Source organism: Cyprinus carpio, chromosome A1 (assembly GCF_018340385.1).
Source record: "Cyprinus carpio isolate SPL01 chromosome A1, ASM1834038v1, whole genome shotgun sequence".
NCBI lineage: Eukaryota > Metazoa > Chordata > Actinopteri > Cypriniformes > Cyprinidae > Cyprinus > Cyprinus carpio.
The window spans coordinates 17,325,620-17,346,547 of record NC_056572.1 but is presented as its reverse complement, the minus strand read 5'-3'; positions in this window follow the sequence as shown (position 1 = coordinate 17,346,547).

The following is a 20,928-nucleotide window of genomic DNA, read 5'->3' as shown; positions in this document are numbered from 1 at the left end:
ATAATAAATAAAAAACAAATGATGCAATACAAAAAGAACTAAGAAATAAAAGAAAATGAGTAGATACAATAGAAATAGTATGGATGGTGCCAGTGTTAGAGAGTCAACTTTTTATAACAATAATAAAAATATAGCTGCAAGCAGCAATTATGGGGCCAAGCACTCCAGCGGCAAGTTGAGGATCAAATGCAACAATGAGCAATAAAAGCAATTGTATGATGATTGTAATTGAAATGGTGGAAAAATCATAAATACAACCTCTAGTAGCATGATTTATTGGCCTATCAAGTGTAACCAATATGGGGCTTTTATCAAATCGATGTGGTGTGTTCTGTGTGAGTTGACAATGACACACACAAAGTTTAGTGTCAATATGCCAAAGCATTGCAGAGATACAGCTACAAGTGCCATTTTGGTATCATGCCTCAAATTCGTCGCTGTGGTATGCGAAAACGGTTTTGTCTATCGACACAAAATCCATAACTTTTTGTCAGCACAGTCTGAAGATCATCTGACTTGATTTTGGTGAAAATCCAACCAACGGTTGATGAGGAGTTCTAAAAAGTAGGTTTTCAACATAAATCAAAATGGCGGACAGGAAGTTCAGCTTACTCTGGCATATTTGGTATCTATGTTGTTGGCATAAGACACGGAATATTATGAAACCAGTTTCATTGCAATAGGCTAATGCAATAAAAAATTATTAGCATTTATCTAAATGTAATTATTAATGGTTAATGAATGGTTTATTACTCTTGACCAATAGGTGACGCTGTTACCAAATTGATGTGGCATGGTCAGTGTGAGGTGACAATGAAACATACAAAGTTTGGTGCAAATACGTCAAAGCTTTGCAGAGATATAGCCTCAGAATAATTTTGGCACGTTCCTAAAATTTGTAACGGTGCTGTACGAAACTGGTTTTTTCAATCGACACGAAATGCATAACTTTTTATTAGCACAGTCTGAAGATGATCTGACTCGATTTTGGTGAAAATCGGACCAACAGTTGAGGAGGAGTTAGAAAAAGTAGGATTTTAACATAAATCAAAATGGCAGACAGGGAGTTCAGATTTCCTACTAAAAATATTGATATGTCTGTTGTCGGCACCACCCAAGCAATATTTTGAGACCAGTTTCTTTACAATAGCCTAATGCAATCAAAAGTTATTAGCATTTTTGGAAATTTCATAATTAAAGGTTAATTAATGATTTATTACTCTTTGCCAATAGGTGGTGCTGTTACCAAATTGATGTGCCGTGGTCAGTGTAAGGTGACAATGGCACATACAAAGTTTGGTGTAAATATGTCAAACCTTTGCAGGGATACAGCCCTCAGATGCAGTTTGGCATCTTTCCAGCAAATTCGTTCATGCGCTAAACGAAAACCGTTTTGTGTATCAACATGAAATCCATAACTTTTTGCCAGCTTTGTCTGAAGATGATCCGAGCCAAATTTGGTGAAAATCGGACCAACGATCTAGGACGAGTTCGAAAAAGTATTTTTTACGAACAATTCAAAATAGCGAAAAACCTAAACCTTAAGATTAAACCTTACGTGTCCTTTCGACTCGGCATGCGCCAAGGAATCAGAGGAATTTTTTTTTTTTAATTTTGTGGTTTACGGTTCAAAAGTTATTAGCATAAAGAAATTGAAACTTTGGACAAGTGTGGCACTAGACAGTTGGAGTTAGAGACTCCAAATTTGCTATGGTTAATGTTGACACTGTCCTCTATCAGTGTACCAAATATCCCAACCAAGTGGTTCTATGGGCTGCCATAGACTTGCTGCGGAAGAAAAGAATCACGCTAATGGATACAATAGGTGCCTATGGTGCTTGGCCCCTAAAAACAAGTAGACTAGAAATAGAGTAGAGATTTCAAGTGTTAACAGGTCAAGTTTTTTTCAATAAAAAAAAGAAAAAAAAGTAGATTGAATAAAAATAGAATAGAGAGTGCTAGTGTTAGAGGGTCAAGTGTAGGTCAAGATGGCTAAAGACTCATTAGCTGCCTGGATCAAGTTGGGCAGGTCATTCCTCCAGCAGGGAACAGTTAAAGGGTTAGTTCACCCAAAAATGAAAATAAGGGTGCGTTTTACTCACCCCTGAGGCATCCTAGGTGTATATGACTTTCTTCTTTCAGACGAATCCAGTGAAATAAACGTTAAATAAAAAGCGCCCTTCCATTAAAAAAAAGTGTCTCACATGGCTCACACAGGTGAACAAAATCCTTCTGTAGCGAATCGATGTGTTTTTGTAAGAAAAATATCCATATTCAAAATGTAATAATCCCTTGAATCTAGCACTCACTGTTGTAAACGGAAGCAGTTCCGGGGGGAATTACAAATGAGGTCAGCAAAACTCAGAAGTGACGCACGCAGAAACGCAGTGGAGAGTTTAAAACAAAACAATGGTCACAAATTAGAAGTACAAAATGAGGATTTGTAAAGAAGAATGTCGGGGGATTCCGATATAAGCCAAAAGGAGTTTGCTAAAGTAAGGAAACTTTGCTTTTTTTGTTCCTGTAAAAAAACAGTGGTTTACAGGAGACTCACCGGCGCATGTGCAACACTGACCTCATACGTCATTCTCCCGGAACTGCTTCTGTGTACAACTGTTGGCGCAAACTACATTAAAGTGATTATTACGTCTACTTTTTTTTTTTGAATTGATAATATACAAAAACTGTAACTCAGTGATACTCATAACACAAAAAAAATTGTTTTGGAGAAATAAGAATTGTTAAAAGAGACTTTTCTTACAAAAAAAAGCATCAATAAAACAAACAAAAAAAAAAGCATTCAATCCGCATCAATTTACTACACAAGGCATTTGTTCACCCCCCTGGAGCCATGTGAGACACTTTTTTTTTTTTATGGAAGGGCGAACCCCAAACCCAGGTCGATCGCATCAAAAGGAATGACACACGGTTTATCATCTACGTTACTAAATCTGACGACTGATGACCAGTGTTGCCAATGGATGGGTGGTTTTCAAACCCAGGTTGATTGAGTTATTTTAACACTGATCCCTCTGGTTTAACACTGATCCCTTCTTCATGTCTGGGTTGTTGTTCATGTCTGCTGAAGTGAATGTGATATTTTGATTTTTGGATTCTGATTTTACTGGAGGATCCCTGCCGAAAAATGTGTATTTTAACCCCCGGAATGCAAATTTTTACCAGGGTACCCCCCTCGAAATAAAATTGGGTTAGTTTTGAGTAGCAATTGGGTGGGTTTTGTTGCAAAAACCTGGCAACCCTGCTGATGACCGTCTTTTGATATGTTGACTAGCCCAATCACACGTTGCTGGGTGAAGCTGGTGTCTCTGCCAACATAGCGACCTATTTGCACTTAGTGTAAATAGACACTCAGATTTTTTTATTTATTATTCCCAAAAGTTAAACAGTTGCCCACAGAAAAAAAACGGGGACTGCAGCACCCTCAGCACCCCCACTTCTTGCGCCTATGTGTGCCTGTCTGAGGCATGAATAGGTTCCCTGCACGAGCCACACTTGCAGCGTGACATTTGAAACAACACTGCCGAACTGTGCCCTTAGGAAATTTGCTCATGTTTGACTAATAGCTGCAGGGAAAGCACTGATGAGAGGCGATCCTTCCACTGCAGGGACTCTTCTATGGCAAGTAGAAGGCATCAAGCTTCTTGCTTCTTTTCTTCAGAGTCCAGTGAGGAGATGATCTTTGCACTGTAAGAGAAAATTCTGATGAAATGGCACTCAGAGCTGACTTATATAGCAGTCAGTTTCCACACGTGTTGGTGGGCCGAAACGCCATTTGTTTGTGCAACTACACGAACATGAACAAATCCCCATAAGTTTCCCCATAAGCATCTCAAATGCAACAGGAGAGTATGGAACTAACAGTTATTTTAATAAGGTAATATACAGTAGGGTATTATGGTCTGTTAAGAATTTCAGCTGTCTACATAGTGAGTCAGATCTAATTTCATTACCTTGTTTGAGTGAAGTAGGCTGCCATTACTGAAAATAACTGCAAAACAGACATTTAGAGAAACGCTAACACTAAGATTTCAGAGGTGATTTTTAAATTCAACAGACCTATTATATAATAAATAATAAAAATATGACCAATGATATATGACTGTATATACTGTATAATTGTAATTTATTTTAGGAACAACATTTTCTTCATTAAAACTCAGACCGTTCATCTCACAGTCATGTAAAACGTGCATTTGAGATGGAAACACAAATACTGTGATGCTGCCTTCAGTATTTGGCCAGCAAACTTAAGCATGAGATTTATTTCCACTGTACAAACTCATGAGTTTATGATAAATGCAATGCTAACACACTTTCCAAATTTAACCCAGTGTTAAAAGTTACCTTAACCTGGGCTTAACAAAGACATTACCTCAGAATTCAGCGTAATGTGAGAAGCTCTCAAGAGCACAAATAGCTGGGAAACCCCAGCAGAACAGGAAGAGTAGTGCGACGGTATCAGCATAAAGCACTGGACGCTCTGCTCACAACAGATCCTGCTGCTGTAATTGCCCTCTGTCATGGTCACTTCCGCAGGCCACATCTGTGCAGTGGTTAAAGTCAAGTAAAATCAAGTCACCTTATTTGTGTCAATGCACTTTACAGTATTAAATAGGAAAATAGTGTCAATAATGCAAAATGACTATAGTAAACACTCAATTTTCAGTTAAAGCCAGTTCATCATTGCATTCAGTGATGCCATCATCCAGCTCAGTTCAGTTTTAATAGTATCTGCAATCAAGTCGACGATATCGCTGGATATAAAGTGTCCCCAACTAAGCAAGCCAGAGGCGACAGCGGCAAGGAACCAAAACTCCATCGGTGACAGAATGGAGAAAAAACCTTTGGAGAAACCAGGCTCAGTCGGGATGGGAAGTTCTCCTCTGGCCAGACAAAACCAGCAGTTCAATTATAGGCTGCAGCAAAGTCACATTGTACAGAGAACTCATATGGTTCCTGTGGTCTGTCTAGGAGACAAGGTCTTTACTGGGGATCTGTCTCTGGGACGCATCTAGTTGTCCTGGTCTCCACTGACATTCAGGGCTGTCGAGGTCATCTCCAGTCATTCTTGTTCACCATTCCTGGCTGGTGGAATGATCTTCCCACCCCTATCGGGAATGCTGAATCCCTGACAATTTTCAAGCGACAGCTGAAAACTCATCTCTTTTGAAGCTACTTGACTACATCTTTATTTATTCCTTCTCTTTTTTAGCTTGTACTTATTTAAACAATGTCTAAAACTTGGTATTACAAGCACTTCCTGGGTCTGTTTGCCTCTTTAAGAAGAATCGCTTTATGACCTCTACAGCCCTGAATGTCAGCGGAGACCAGGACAACTAGATGCTTGTATGCTCTTCTGTGTCATATCATCCTATGCTGTGTATGCTCTTCTGTGTCATCCGCGCCACAAGGATGCTCTGTTTCTATGTGTATTTAGCTTTGATTTGAAATAAAATAGCACATCCTTGTCATGCAGGTGATACAGAAGAGCATACACAGCATAGGGTGATATGGACAGACACAGAGGAGACCGTTGACAAAGGAATTATTGAATAAAGTTGTTATTTTTGTTTTCTTCGTTTACAAAAAGTGTTCCTGTGGCTTCATACAACCCAGATTGCACGTCTGATGACAGATGAAGTATTCTGACGACGACTTTCATACCTTTTATAGACCTTGACACTGTTATTTATTTGGCAGTCTATGGGACAGTCTCAAGCCTCCAGATTTTCATCCAAAATATCTTAAATTGTGTTCCAAAGACGAACTGAGCTTTTACAGGTTTGGAACGACATGGGGGTAAGTGATTAATGACAAAATTTTCATTTTGGGGTGGAGTATCCCGTCTGCAAAATGACTAAATGTAAATGTAACAGGGAGCCAGTGCTGTGTTGACAAAACTGGGCTAATATGGTCATACTTCCTGGTTCTAGTAAGAACTCTGCTGCATTTTGGACCAGCTGGAGTTTGTTTATTAAGCGTGCAGAACAACCACCCAATAAAGCATTACAATAATGAGGTCATGAACGCATGAATTAACATTTCTGCATTTGACATCGAGAGCATAGGTCGTAATTTAAATAAATATATTTTTGAGATGGAAAAATGCAGTTTTACAAATGCTAGAAACATAATTAACACCTGTGTTTTTTTTTTTTTTTTTTAGCGGTAAGAAATTACTTAAGAATTTCTTAAGTAATACTTAATTGAGATTACGCAAGAATTTAGCGGTAAGAAATTACGCGTCATCCAGTTTTTCATATTGACTATGCATTCCGTTAGTTTTTCAAATTGGTATGTTTCGTGAGGCTGCGAAGAAATAGAGCTGAGTGTCATCAGCATAACAGTGAAAGCTAACATCGTGTTTCCTGATGATATCTCCCAGGGGTAACATGTAATGTGGGAAAAGTAACAGCCCTAGTACTGAGCCTTGAGGTACTGCACTTGTGATCGATATGATACCTCTTCATTCACTGCTACGAATTGATGGCGGTCAGATAAGTATGATTTGAACCATGCTAATGCACTTCCATTAATGCAAACAAAGTTTTCTTGTCTATGCAAAAGAATGTTGTGGTCAATAGTGTTGAATGCAGCGCTAAGATCCAGTAGCACTAATAGAGAGATACAACCACGATCAGATGATAAGATCGGGTCATTTGTAACTCTAATGAGATCAGTCTCAGTACTATGATACAGTCTAAATCCTGACTGGAAATCCTCAAACACAAAGACTCCTGTGAAATCCTAAACACACTGACATGAGGACAGAAGCAACAGAGGAAAACGCTCCGGTTACTAATGTAACCTCAGTTCACTGAGATAAGAGAAGGGTTGCATCGCTTGACACTTATGGGAAACTCCTGTTTACTCAGCTACTGAGGCCTGATTTGTTCATGTTCGTGTAACTGCATGAACCAATGGTGCTTCAACCCACCAAAAGGAGAGGAGCTAACCGCTATACAAGTTGGCCCTGAACGCCATTTCGTCAGAATCTTTCAACTGAAACTACTTGTGTTGCTTGACACTTATCATCCAATAGCACCATGCTATAAGCAATTGCAAAACGAAGCTGATCTGTGAGCCCAGCTCTGAAGCGCTCATACTGAGGAATCCTATAAGTCTGAGCTACCAATGAGACCCAAGCCACCTAGGCTGAAGACTACATAACAAAACCTTCTCCATTTATAAAGGGGATCGTTTGTGGTGACTGACTGGCCAGCAACGAGAGAATGATTTGCCATGATACTCTGAGTGTGGAATCCAGCAGCTCTTGTAGAAAGGTTAGCATGGCTAGCATGTAGGACACATCGCAAGATGACGGGTCCTAGTTCCATGTTGCACACCAGTCAGTGAAGACTATCATGGAACAAGGCATCTTGCTGTTTTGAAAAATACAAGTTGTCCTCTGATGCGAAAAGGTACACCTCTGCCCTACCGAAGACAGACCAGATCATTGTAACCATTTGAGGATGTGGGAGAAGGAGAGGAGAAATGCTCTCTTATGTATTTGGGTCCATTATCATAGCGGTAGTTTGCATGGGTGCACACTGAATGGGAAAGACGGGCCCAGCTTAAATGGGGCATCCATCGCTCAGTGCTAAGTGGAGGAATAGAGAGCGAGTGCTAGACTTCTTCGGAGGAGTTCCTACCTCGGCAAGAACTGATCTCTTCCTCTCTGCATTTTGATCAGGACAGCTTCTGAGGCTTAGGATCCAACGTCACTCTGGGGCGGGGGCCTTGACACTTTGGAAACAGGTAGCATTTCACTGTCGGGAGGCACTGCTGAAGTCAAGGCTCAGGTTTAGGCTTGGCAGAGGATGGAGCCTTCTGGTGACTTGAAACAGCCACCGCACTTGAGCACTTTGGCAGTAAGTGATGCATTGCCTGTGATGACTTCTGTGCCACTGTAAACTGCTCTGCAAATCCATCCACAGAGGGGCCAAACAGTCCCTTGGGAGAGACTGGCGAGTCTAGGTAGGCGACCGTGTCAGTGTCTCTGATCTTTGTCAGATTTAGCCAAAGGTGGCGCTCCAGCACCACCAAGTTGGTCATGGCCTTGCCGATCACCTGTGCAGTGGCCATAGAACCAAGTCAGTGGCTGTGCACAGCTCTTTGAAGGTGTCAGAACTCTGGCTGGACTCGTCCATGGTGCGGAGAAGTTTGACCTGGAATACCTTGAGCACCGTCATCGGGTGAAGCGCTGAGCCAGCCTGGAAGGCCACAGAATAACCTCTGTTTGCAAGGGCTGAGGTAGTCCTGCAGGGCTTTCAACCCCAGGGCAGATGGAGGGCACAAATGTGCAGCGACTGCTTCAAGAGGGGATGGCTTGCTATAACATCTTTCTTCAGCTCCGTCAACAGTAGTGAGAGCGGTAGAAATAGAGGGATTAACACACACCAAGTAGGGGGTGAGCCATGTCCTGGTGAGTTTTTCGTGAACTGCTGGCAGGAATGGGGTGGGCCATTGGTGGGAGGAATGATGATGGAGTCCCATCAGGTACCACTCATCAAGGAGGCCGCAGACAGGCTCTTCCGGAGCCAAATGGTTAGAACGTGGATTAGCTGTCCACACTGGGCTGTGTTGTCTGCTTCTGATGCGGGGTTTCCAGCTCTTCACCAGAACATGGCAACTCTTCAGCATCTGAAGTTGACAATGACATGGAGTCATCGAGAACAGTCTCCTCCTCAGTTCTGCTGAAGGAAATCAAGCCAGTCACGACGAGGGGTGCTAATCCTCACGTATGAAGCACACAGGAATTGAGGCATTTGGTGGAAGAGTGAAGCACACAGGAGCTGCACCAGCATGAACTTATGATCTCATGCTCTTACAGTGACAGCATTCCATCCCGGTGAGTGCAGCCTTGGCGTGGGCACTGCCCAGACAGGCAATGCACTCACCGTGCCCACTCATGATGCTACATTTGAAATAACATCGCTGGAAATTTGCTCTTAAATGTGCCGGGCTTCTTCTTCTGCCGGGGGCTCTTTCTCATGGCGGCGAGCAGAAGGCTAAGCTTATTTCTTCTTCCGCTTCAGTTTTTTGTTTTTTGGGTTTGTTGGTTGATGGTCTTCGAGGCAATGATCTTCATCACTGAAGGAGATGGTTTTTGGTGAAGTGTTGTATAGCAGCCAACTCCTCCCCTTTTGGCTGGTTGAAGCGCCATTGGTTCGTGCAGTTACACGAATGTGAACAAATCAGGTTTCAGTATCAGAGTAAACAGGAGCATCATGTGACATAACGGAGAGACTGTCCGAAAGGGAATCCCAAGAGCTACTTTTAGTTACACAGTGAAAATTGTAATTCTACATAAGCCATGAACACACACTGACACCAAACGCTTCAGTTTAAATATGCAGTGAATTCCCTAAATGATCATTGTGTGTGTGTGTCCTGGTGTTCCCTACATTATGGGGTCCAAATGTTCCCACATAATACCAGTAAATTTTGAACTTGTGAAAACAGCTTATAAATCATACAGAATTAAGTTTTTTGAAAATCTTGTTAGGGGTAGGTTTGTGGGATAGAAAATACAGTTTGAACAGTATAAAAATCATTACATCTATGGAATGTCCCCATAAAACATGGAAGCCCAATGTGTGTGTTGAATACAGGGTGTACATAGGCACATTGTGCATGTGAGAAGCATAAAATCGATTCACAGCCAGCTCATCACATCTTAATTTAATCTCACAAAACTCAAAATATATGCACATTCAATAAATCAATCAATCAATCGATCTGCCTCCGTGTGAATCAGCACTAGCTCCCTCACTGCGGGCAACAGCTGCTGGAATTTCTCAGGAAGTGGCTGGTCAGGAAAGGAACAGTGTTTCTCGAACTCATCTGAACCTCCCATCCACACTAAACATTTCCTTAGCTGGGAACACAGGAATGCTGTGTGCTTCTTAACAAACCCAGACCTCAAATATTTCCATAGAGATGCATTAATAACGGGAAGTGAATGTGCAGAACTGCTGTTGTGGATGTTTTATTTGCAGTGACGTCAGGGATGAAGGAATCTATTCAGGACGTTACTCTGTATACTCATTTGTGTATTGCTCATAATTGTCTTTATTTAATTCAGTGACAGCCAACAGGTGATCAACTCATAAATTAACATTAAACGTGCATTACTAAAGTAGAAGAGTAATTACACGCATTAATCCCACGTTTACAAATGGAGCCACTAAAAACAAATTTGCTAAATGTTTGGCTAAAGTATTCTAGTTTTCCATTTGATGTATTAATGTAGTTTAAAAGAGAGTCACATCACTAAAGATCATCAGCATTATAATCAGAGATCCTGAGAAAGCTGAATATCACAGTGTGCTCAGAAAACATAAGAAATATGAAAGTATCTGTTCAAACAACAAGTAGGTAATCTTAATAAAAAATAACTTTTAAATTTATGACCCCTATTGTCTTCAAAATAATACTGGATTCCAGGCTAATTGTTATATGAATAGATAAATTATACAAATTCAACAAATTAACATGGTTCCAGTGTGCTTCAAGTTGACTCCTTGATCAGTGAGTGTTTGTGTTCGCTGTCTGTTGTTCAGCCCAGATCTCAGATTAATCATTGCCGCCGCACCCAACAACCTCTGCAACAATACTGACTCACATTCACTTCTCTTTGAATATTAAACTCAGTTTGAGTAAGGCATGTTTTTCAGGTGCTGTTCCTGCTGAATGTGTGTTATCATTTCAAGTGTACAACCAATTCAAATCAAACAACATGAACGGTTTGTCAAACAGTGTTCATAATTAGCACTTTGTCACTTAAAATAGAAACAAGCCACACAGGAGCTTCATCCAGCAGCAATAAGACCAACTATGCTGTGTGTTTTATTGTAGTTATGTGAGATTTGATTTCATGTCCTCATGACCATCGAGAAACACAGTCTCTTCATGCTGCTGTCCATCAGAGGATTCAGAAACCAGCTATACAACCAAAATCCATTCTGACATTTTCAAGAAACATGTGAGTGGTGTTTGTCTGAGCACAACTGCCACAATGTTAGTGCTACAGTGTTCTTGATGTATTCGTCATTTGTAAGTCACTTTGAATAAAAGTGGTTAGTATTATTATTCATTAATAGTTAACACCAGACACTAAAGTCAGCTGTGAGCAAAGTCACAAATATCAGACAGTAAACTGCTTTTTGTCCCTGATCATGCTTTTAAAAAAAACAAACCCTTAACGTGCCTCGCAAGTCATCATGAACTTACTAATCTACCTTGTTAAGAATGGAAAAATACCCCATGATGAGTTTAATTCAACCAAACATGTTTGAGGTTAAAAATAATTTTTAAAAATCTAGGCATTTTTTCCAAACATATAAAAAACAGTTTATGTCAAATACGTTAACTGAAATAAGTTCTCAATCTGCAAGCATGATGGTTTTGGGAAACGCAGCCCTGGACTGTTACAACTGTTAATTACAAAAATCAAATACAGATGAAAAATCAAATGTTGTATAACATAAATAATGGATTCAGTACAGGGGCATTTTCTGCAAATGATGATGATGCAAGAATTTAACTCTCACTCTTCATGGGCTGGCATGAGATGCTAAAGAGCCACTAATGGCAGAAACACAATCCATGTGTAATTTGCTTGGAGTGACACTATTTGGTTTTACTTGGATAGGCCTTGTTGTTCAGTGTTCAGTCCAGCATGCACGATCATATGCGACAATCTCCAACCGATCCGTTTAGACTGACTCTCATATATGACTCATATGGGAATCTCAGGGGGTTTCAGTGGCCTGTAACTACATCGCCAGCTCAATTAATACCTAAACTAGTCAGCTGACACATAGATCCCTTACAAATGACGTCATGTTTTCTACTGTCAAAAACCAGATGTTGTTTTTTCTAACTCTGTAAAATTGCAAATGGTAAATTAACAGCCATTTTATTTGAAACTCAAAAGAAGAGGAATTTTGTTTATGCATGGTAGTTTATCATTCTGAAACAAATCTGTGGGGAAAACTGCTGTATGAAGTGGTTTATATTAAGTTGTCAAACATCAGGTGCCTTAACCATTTTCTCATTGACTCCACATGATTCTCACATCTCAAACACAGATGTTTCACCTCTTCATTTCAGCTTAATGCCAGAGGAGTGATTCAACATGACTTCAGTGCTTCTTAACCCTCTGGAGTCTAAGGGTATTTTTGGGGCCTGGAGAAGTTTTGTCATGCCCTGACATTTGTGCTTTTTTCAGTTTCTTATAAATATCTAAATGGCTAAAGTCTAATCTCACTGTAATCAGCACAAACTAGGCTATAATAATATGTGAGCAGCATGTATGTACATGATTGTGTTTTTTGAGAAAAAAAATGTTATGCGTGGTTAGTGTAAAACTAAAATTGTTAAATCACTTGAAAAAGGCAATAAAACACATACAGAAAATTGGTTCCCAGGAATTTTGAGAACTGGAGCTTGTAGCCTAGAATTTTTTTTTTCTAAATGATGTGTAAATCATCTTGTTTACTCACTTACAGAAAACAATATATTGATTTAAATTTTCTAAGACACTTTTTGTTGGTAAAAGTCATATGCGAGTAGGCGTCAACTATCATGAATTCACACCTGAGAAGACAAAGGCCTGCATAATGAGCTGCATAATGAGCCATTCAGTCAGCTGTGTCACTGAGAGGGATGAGTTACAAGAAAGAATGTGAGGACAAAATAAATCTATTTAATTTTATGTTTGTAGTTTATTTAGAATATATTTAATTATCCCACAACATAATTTAATACTCACTTGTGAGTGCAGTTAAACAGTTTATTAGGATCAATCAAAGCTGACTTTCAAACTGATTTTTTTGCATCATTACTCCAGTCACACAATCCTTCAGAAATCCTTTTAACAATCTTATTTTCTACTACAAAAAAAAAACATTTTATTGTTATTATTATCATTATTATCATTATTATTATTATTATTATTAATGTTGAAAAGAGCTGAGAATATTTTTTTTTATGTTTTTTTAGGGGGGATAAATTGAAAGAACAGCAATGATTGTTACATTTGTTACAGTTACATTTTATTGTTACATTTATATTATTTACATCAAGCTTTTGAATGGTATAGTGGTGTATATTGTTATTGAAACTTCATAATATTTCACTTGATTATACATTTAGTCAGGAATTATAGTTTGGAAAAAGTCTTTGGAAAAAGTCTAACTAGTAAAATGTTTACACGTTATGTGAAAACTAGTACAAGTTATATAAATAAATATAAAAAGAGACTTACTCATGTTTATGAACTCTGCTGAATAAAGTGCTTCATTCTTTTTTCGGAGGAAATCCAAATCTCAAATCCTCAACCACATCACATCTTTTTGGGGTGAATTATGTCTTATTCCTCTCATCGCGAAGCAAACAGTAAAATAATAAAAACTTGAAGAACAGTCTCGCTGAGTTGTCTTCTGTTGTGTGGGCGTATTCAAAAGCCGCGCGCTTCAGTGAAACATTTGAATCTCAAAAGCGCGCTCGGGCGCGGGGGCGTGGTCGCATTAGAAGATAATGAATGGAGACGTGAAAAACGGACATCGCGTTGTTTTCATATGGATTACTTTATCACAGAATATTTGTTTTCAGCAGCACTTGTTTAGTTTAAAAGTAGACATGTCAGGCTTTCTATAGATATCTCTCTCATGTCTCTGTGTTGAGTATTCACTGAGTTACAGTTCATTTTAATGACGCATTTGTATCTGAAGATCAGCGCAGACAAAGGCTGCAGACAGCACTCCTTGTTTGTTATCTTTATTTTATAAGTGCACAAAGTTTTGCTGTTATTATGTCTGTATACAAAAAAAAAGTAGACCCTTTACAGATTCGATTGATGTATTGCACTTATCTGTACGATCAAAACTGAAAGTGTAATTTAAGTTCTTTTCGGGGTTATCAGGAGAAAATACCCCAAAACGCGTATACGCGTTAATCGACTCCAGAGGGTTAAGACTCAAATTCAAGCACAATCCCAATCGCACAACCTTTTATCATTGATAATCAGTGGAGTTGCCATATGGTTGGCACATACACTTCTGTGTGAACATAGCCCGGCGGTGAGACCAAGACAGCCTTGGCTGAAGCACGGTCAGGTCCAGAGGCCCCGCCCTGACAGAGACAGCAGGCCACCGGCACAAGAATCATAGCCACGTTCCTGATGCTGTCTCTCGGAGGAGGAAATCCGCACCCAGCGCCGAAGACGAGTCACTGAAAAAGTCTGCTCACTCCACTGTGTGTGTTCACCATGCCCCTGCCTGTTGCGGGTGGCAAGAGCAATTGTTATGTTTGTGTTTGACTGTTCCACTATGAAGTGCAATAAAGTCGAAAAACATACAAAACTCACCTCAATATCAGAGCAATTCTCCTCCTCTCACTCCCCTCTCCCCCATCACTCTCACACTCATGTGGTATTAAACTCCCTGCCCCCCAACGGCGAGTTATCCCTCATGTTGTGCAGCCCGCTTCGCCTGCTGTCACACAGTTCACAGAAGCGTGGCAGGCACTGCCAGGGGTATCAGAGTGGGTTATGAAATCAATTAAAAATGGCTACACACTTCAGTTCTTCCGCAGGCCGCCCCGTTTCAATGGTGTGTTAATGACCACTGTACAGGAGAGAAAAGCTTCAGTTCAGCTAGAGGAAATATACAACCTCCTCGCAAAACGCGCTGTAGAGACAGTGCCCCTAGCAGACCGCAAGAACGGCTTCTACAGTCGCTATTTTCTGGTACCAAAGAAAGACGGCTGACTCCGACAATACCTGAGACCACTGAAGCGCACACTTTCAAAGCGCTCGTTCAAAATGATTACACTTAGACAAATCCTCTCATGCATCAGACCGAGAGATTGGTTTATCTCTGTGGATTTAAAGGATGCTTATTTTCACATTCAGGTAGCCCCTTGCCACAGGCATATTCTGAGATTTGCATTTGAGGGGATAGCGTACCAATTCACGGCCCTACCCTGAGCGCGCAGCTCATTGACAAGCTCAGACTCCTCGCTTATCTTCAGAGCTTTTAGGGCTGACTGAATATGCAAAAGATTATGCTGGTACCGAGCCAGGACGTCTCCCTTTTAGGAGTGGAGCTGAATTCAATCAATATGCGAGCGTGTCTGTCGGGGGAGCACTCACAATAACTGATCAGCTCTCTCGCAGTCTTAAAGTGAGGGCACTCTCCCCTGCCGAAATGCTTTCAGAGGACGCTCGGCCAGATGGCTGCCACCTCTACAGTGTGCAAACTAGGGCATGTGCACCTTGTGTATCAAAGTGACGTGCTAGTGCTGGGCTGCGCTGCGCTGAGCCCTTGGCGCGATATGACTCTGTATCGCTGGGGTGTTCTTATTGGCCAAGTTATCAGGAGAAGGACTGTTACAACAGATGCATGGAGCACGGGCTGGGAAGCCGTATACAACGGCAGACCAGCCTTCGGGACGTGGTCAGAAACAGAGAAGTTGTGGCACATAAACTGTCTGGAGCTCCGTGCTGTACACCTAGTGCTCGAGTGCTTTCTCCCGGACATTCTCCACCATCACGTTCTCATCAGGACGGAGAGCATGATAGTGGTAGCATCTTTAAATCACCAAGGGGGCGTGAGCTCGCGGCCGCTGCTGTAGTGGCTGGCGAGCGACCTTCTTCTGTGGGCAGATCAACTTCTCCATCCGGGCAGTGCATGTCCCCAGACGCCTTAATCACAGCGCGGATTTACTGTCGAGGGACGGGGTAATCCACGGAGAGTGGAGATTACACCCTTTTAAAGTCAATATGATTTGGAGTGTATTCGGCAGGGCAGAGGTGGATCTCTTGGCATCAGTGGTAAACACTCATCGTCCACTGTTTTATTCACTGACACATTGTCAACTGGGAGTGGATGCACTAGCTCACAGCTGGCTGAAAGTAAGCAAGTATGCTTTTCCTCCAGAGAAACTTATGCCTGTTGTGCTTTGCAAAATCAGAGAGTAAAGTAAATCTGTTCTGTTAGTGGCACCGAAATGGCCCAATCAGCCGTGGTACCCAGAACTGGTGGAGATGCTGGTAGCCCCCCGTTGTCTATCCCACTGAAGAGAGACCTCCTCTCTCAAGCACAGTTAACCATATTGCATCCAAATCTGGAGTCATAGAGCCTTCTTCATGTCTGGCCGCTCGACGGAGCTTGCTTATAACAGATGCACTTCCTCAGCACGTGTTGAACACTATGTCTGAGGCTAGGTCTCCTTCCACTAGACGTCTTTACGCACATTAATGGAGAGTTTTCACAAATTGGTGCGGGTCGCGGGGTGAAGGCCCATTCAACTACCCAATACCAATAATTCTCGCCTTCCTTAAAAAAAAGGGGCCTGTTCGAGCCCATACAATCAGCGAGCTTGCGTGCGCTCTCTTTTAAGAAGGCACTCCTGCTCGTGCTGTCCTCTGCTAAGCGAGCTGGGGACCTGCAGGCACTGTCAATTGACAACTTGTGTATTGAGTTTGGGACAGGTGATTGCAGACTCAACTTAAAGCCTAGGAAATCAGAATCAGAATGAGGTTTATTGCCAGGTATGTTTACACATACGAGGAATTTGTTTTCGTGACAGAAGCTTCCGCAGTGAACAGAATGACAGCGACAGAACAAAAAACATAATAAAAGAATAAAAAATACAAATAAGTAGGTAAGGAATAACAATATACAAAGTGACAATTGTATGTGCAGGTATATTACAATAAGCAGTTTTATATGTACAGGTATATTATGTGCAAATTTGAAGTGTAGACTAAGTATGTGTGTTAGATAAATAAGTGTATGTGAGTATAAATAGTGTTGTGTGTTCCATAGTTATTGTCAAGTGTTCATTAGATGGATTGCCTGGGGGAAGAAACTGTTCCTGTGTCTGGTCGTTCTGGTGTTCAGAGCTCTGTAGCGTCGACCTGATGGCAACAGTTAAATGAGGAAGTGTGCTGGATGTGAGGGGTCCAGAGTGATTTTGCCAGCCCTTTGCTCACTCTGGATAAGTACAGTTCTTGAATAGAAGGGAGGGTTGTACCGATGATTTGCTCAGCAGTACGAAATACCCTCTCTAGTCCTCTGAGGTCAGATTTGGTAGCTGAGCTGAACCAGACAGTTACTGAAGTGAAGAGGACGGATTCAATGATGGGGGAGTAGAACTGCTTCAGCAGCTCTTGTTGTAGGTTGAATTTCCTCAGCTGGAGAAGGAAGTCCAGACTTGTCACTGTCCTGAATGAGGCCGATGAGTGTGGTGTCGTCAGCAAACTTCAGGAGCTTGACAGAGGGGGGTCATTACATGTGCAGTTGTTGGTGTACAGGGAGAAGACCAGTGGGGAGAGAATACAGCCCTGAGGAGCTCCAGTGCTGGTTATACGGGTGCTGGATGTGTATTTTCCCAGCCTCACTAGCTGCTGCCTGTCTGTCATGAAGCTGTTGATCCACTGACAGATGGAGGTGGGAACGGAGAGTTGAGTTAGTTTGAGCAGGAGAAGATTTGGGATGATAGTGTTAAAAGCTGAGCTGAAGTTCACAAACAGGATCCTCACATAAGTCCCTGGTCTGTCTAGATGTTGCAGAACATAATGCAGTCCAATGTTTACTGCATTATCCACAGCCCTGTTTGCTCTTTAGGCAAACTGAAGAGGATCCAGTAAGGGTCAAGTAATGTCCTTCAGGTGGGCCAGCACCAGTTTTTCAAATGACTTCATGACCACAGACGTTAGAGCCACAGGCCTGTTCTCATTTAGTCCTGTAATTTTGGATTTTTTTGGGATGGGGATGATGGTGGAGATTTTGAAGCATGAAGGGACTTCATGCTCCAGTGATCTGTTGAAGATCTGTGTAAAGATGGGTGCCAGCTGGTCAGAACAGGATTTCAGACAGACTGATGTAACACAATCTGGGCCTGGTGCTTTTTTCCTTTTCTGCTTCCAGAAGACCTGGTGCACCTCCTTTTCACTGTTATGAATTGCAGGTGTTGGGGAGAGGGGGGTTGCAGGAGGTGTGAATGGTGTGAGCGGTTGTTTGGAGAGGTGTTCAGGGCGGGTTGCAATGGGTGTGAATGGTGTGAACGGTTGTGTGGAGAGGTGTTCAGGGCAGGTGATGGGTGTTCTTTGAAACCTGCAGTAAAACTCGTTCAGATCGTCTGCCAGTTGTTGATTCTCCAAAGTGCTGGGGGATGGTGTCTTGTAATTGGTGATATCCTTCAGACTTTTCCACACTGATGCTGAGTCGCTGGAAGTGAACTGAGTCCTTATTTTTTCAGAATAATTACTCTTTGCCACTCTGATCTTCTTTTCCAGTGTGTATTTAGCCTGTTTATACAAGACATTGTCCCCTTTCCTGTAAGCATCTTCTTTGGCCTGACGGATCTGTCTGAGTTTTTCAGTGAACCACGGTTTGTCATTGTGGTAAGTTGGATGAGTCCTGAATACAGATATCCTCACAAAAACTGATATAAGATGTTACAGTCTCTGTGAGCTCGTCCAGATCGGTGGCAACAGCTTCAAAAACACTCCAATCAGTGAGGTCAAAACAAGATTGTAAATCCTCCTCTGCTTCATTAATCCATCTTTTTACAATCCTTAATACAGGTTTAGCTGATTTTAGTTTCTGCCTGTAGGTCGGTATAAGATGAACCAAACAGTGATCCGTTACAGCGCTGTTACCCTTCACGCTTTACATGTTACCCTTGGGAAATATCATCAGGAAACACTGTGTTAGCTTTCACTGTTATGCTGATGATACTCAGCTCTACATTTCTTCGCGGCCTGGTGAAACATACCAATTTGAAAAACTAACGGAATGCATAGTCGATATAAACTGGATGACAAGTAATTTCTTACTACTAAATTCTGAAAAAACAGAGGTGTTAATTATAGGACCTAAAAGCTCTGCATGTAATAACCTAGAACGCTGTCATCAGTTAGGAACCTAGGTGTGCTATTTGATAGCAATCTTTCCTTAGAAAGCCACGTTTCTAGCATTTGTAAAACTGCATTTTTCCATCTCAAAAATATATCTAAATTATGGCCTATGCTCTCAATGTCAAATGCAGTAATGTTAATCCATGCGTTTATGACCTCAAGGTTAGATTATTGTAATGCTTTATTGGGTGGTTGTTCTGCACGCTTAGTAAACAAACTCCAGCTGGTTCAAAATGCAGCAGCTAGAGTTCTTACTAGAACCAGGAAGTATGACCATATTAGCCCGGTCCTGTCAACACTGCACTGGCTCCCTATCAAACATTGTATAGATTTTAAAATTTTGCTTATTACTTATAAAGCCCTGAATGGTTTAGCACCTCAGTATTTGAACAAGCTCTTGTTACATTATAGTCCTCCACGTCCGCTGGGTTCTCTAAACTCTGGCAATTTGATAATACCTAGAATATCAAAGTCAACTGCGGGTGGCAGATCCTTTTCCTATTTAGCGCCTAAACTCTGGAATAACCTACCTAACATTGTTCGGGAGGCAGACACACTCTTGCAGTTTAAATCTAGATTAAAGACCTATCTCTTTAACCTGGCTTACACATAACACACTAAAATGCTTCTAATATCCAAATCCGTTAAAGGATTTTTAGCCTGCATTAGTTAGGTAAACCGGAACCGGGAACACTTCCCATAACACCTGATGTACTTGCTACATCATTAGAAGAATGGCATCTACGCTAATATTAGTCTGTTTCTCTCTTATTCCGAGGTCACCGTAGCCACCAGATTCAGTCTGTATCCAAGTCAGACGGTCACTGCAGTCACCCGGATCCAGTATGTATCCAGCCCAGATGCTGGATCAGCACCTAGAAAGGACCTCTACAGCCCTGAAAAACAGCGGAGACCAGGACAACTAGACCCCCAGAGACAGATCCCCTTTAAAGACCTTGTCTCAGACGACCACCGGGACAAGACCACAGGAAACAGATTATTCTTCTGCACAATCTGACTTTGCTACAGCCTGGAATTGAACTGCTTGTTTTGTATGGTCAGAGGAGAACTGGCCCGCCGAATGAGCCTGGTTTCTCCCAAGGTTTTTTCTCCATTCTGTCACCAATGGAGTTTTAGTTCCTTGCCGCTGTCGCCTCTGGCTTAGCCTCTGGCTTAGTTGGGGACACTTCATTTACAGTGATATTGTTGACTTGATTGCAAATTATTGCACAGATACTATTTAAACTGAACTGAGCTGCATGATGACATCACTGAAATCAATAATGAACTGCCTTTAACTGTCATTTTGCATTATTGACATTGTTTTCCTAATAAATGTTGTTCAGTTGCTTTGACGCAATCTTTTTTGTTTAAAGTGTTATATAAATAAAGGTGACTTGACTTGACTTGATCTGATCAGAGCGCCACAAAGCTGCTTGTGGAACAGAATAATATGCATCCTTTATTGTGGTGTAACAGTGATCCAATATATTACTGTCTCTGGTGGGACACGTGATGTGCTGTTTGTATTTTGGCAGTTCACGGGAGAGATTTGCTTTATTAAAGTCCCCGAGAATGATTAAAACAGAGTCCAAGTGTTGTTGTTCTCTGTGATCTGATCAGCGAGTTTCTGTAAACCAGGCTCACGTCCGCTTGCGGAGGGATGTAAATACTCACCAAAATAAACGTGTGAAACTCCCGCAGTGAAAAGAACGGCTTGCAGTTAATGAAGAGTGTTTCTAGATCTGAACAGCACATCTTCTTTAACACTGTTACATCTGTACTCCACCTTTCGTTGATGTAAAGCATGTCCTGCCGCTGCACGATTTCCCCGTTGATTCTGCATCACGGCCTGCTTTGAACAGCTGAAAGCCCGGCAGATGGAGCACGCTGTCTGGAATGGCGTCGTTTAGCCAAGTTTCTGTGAAACACAGAGCAGCAGAGTGTGAGAAATCTTTATTTGTCCGGGAGAG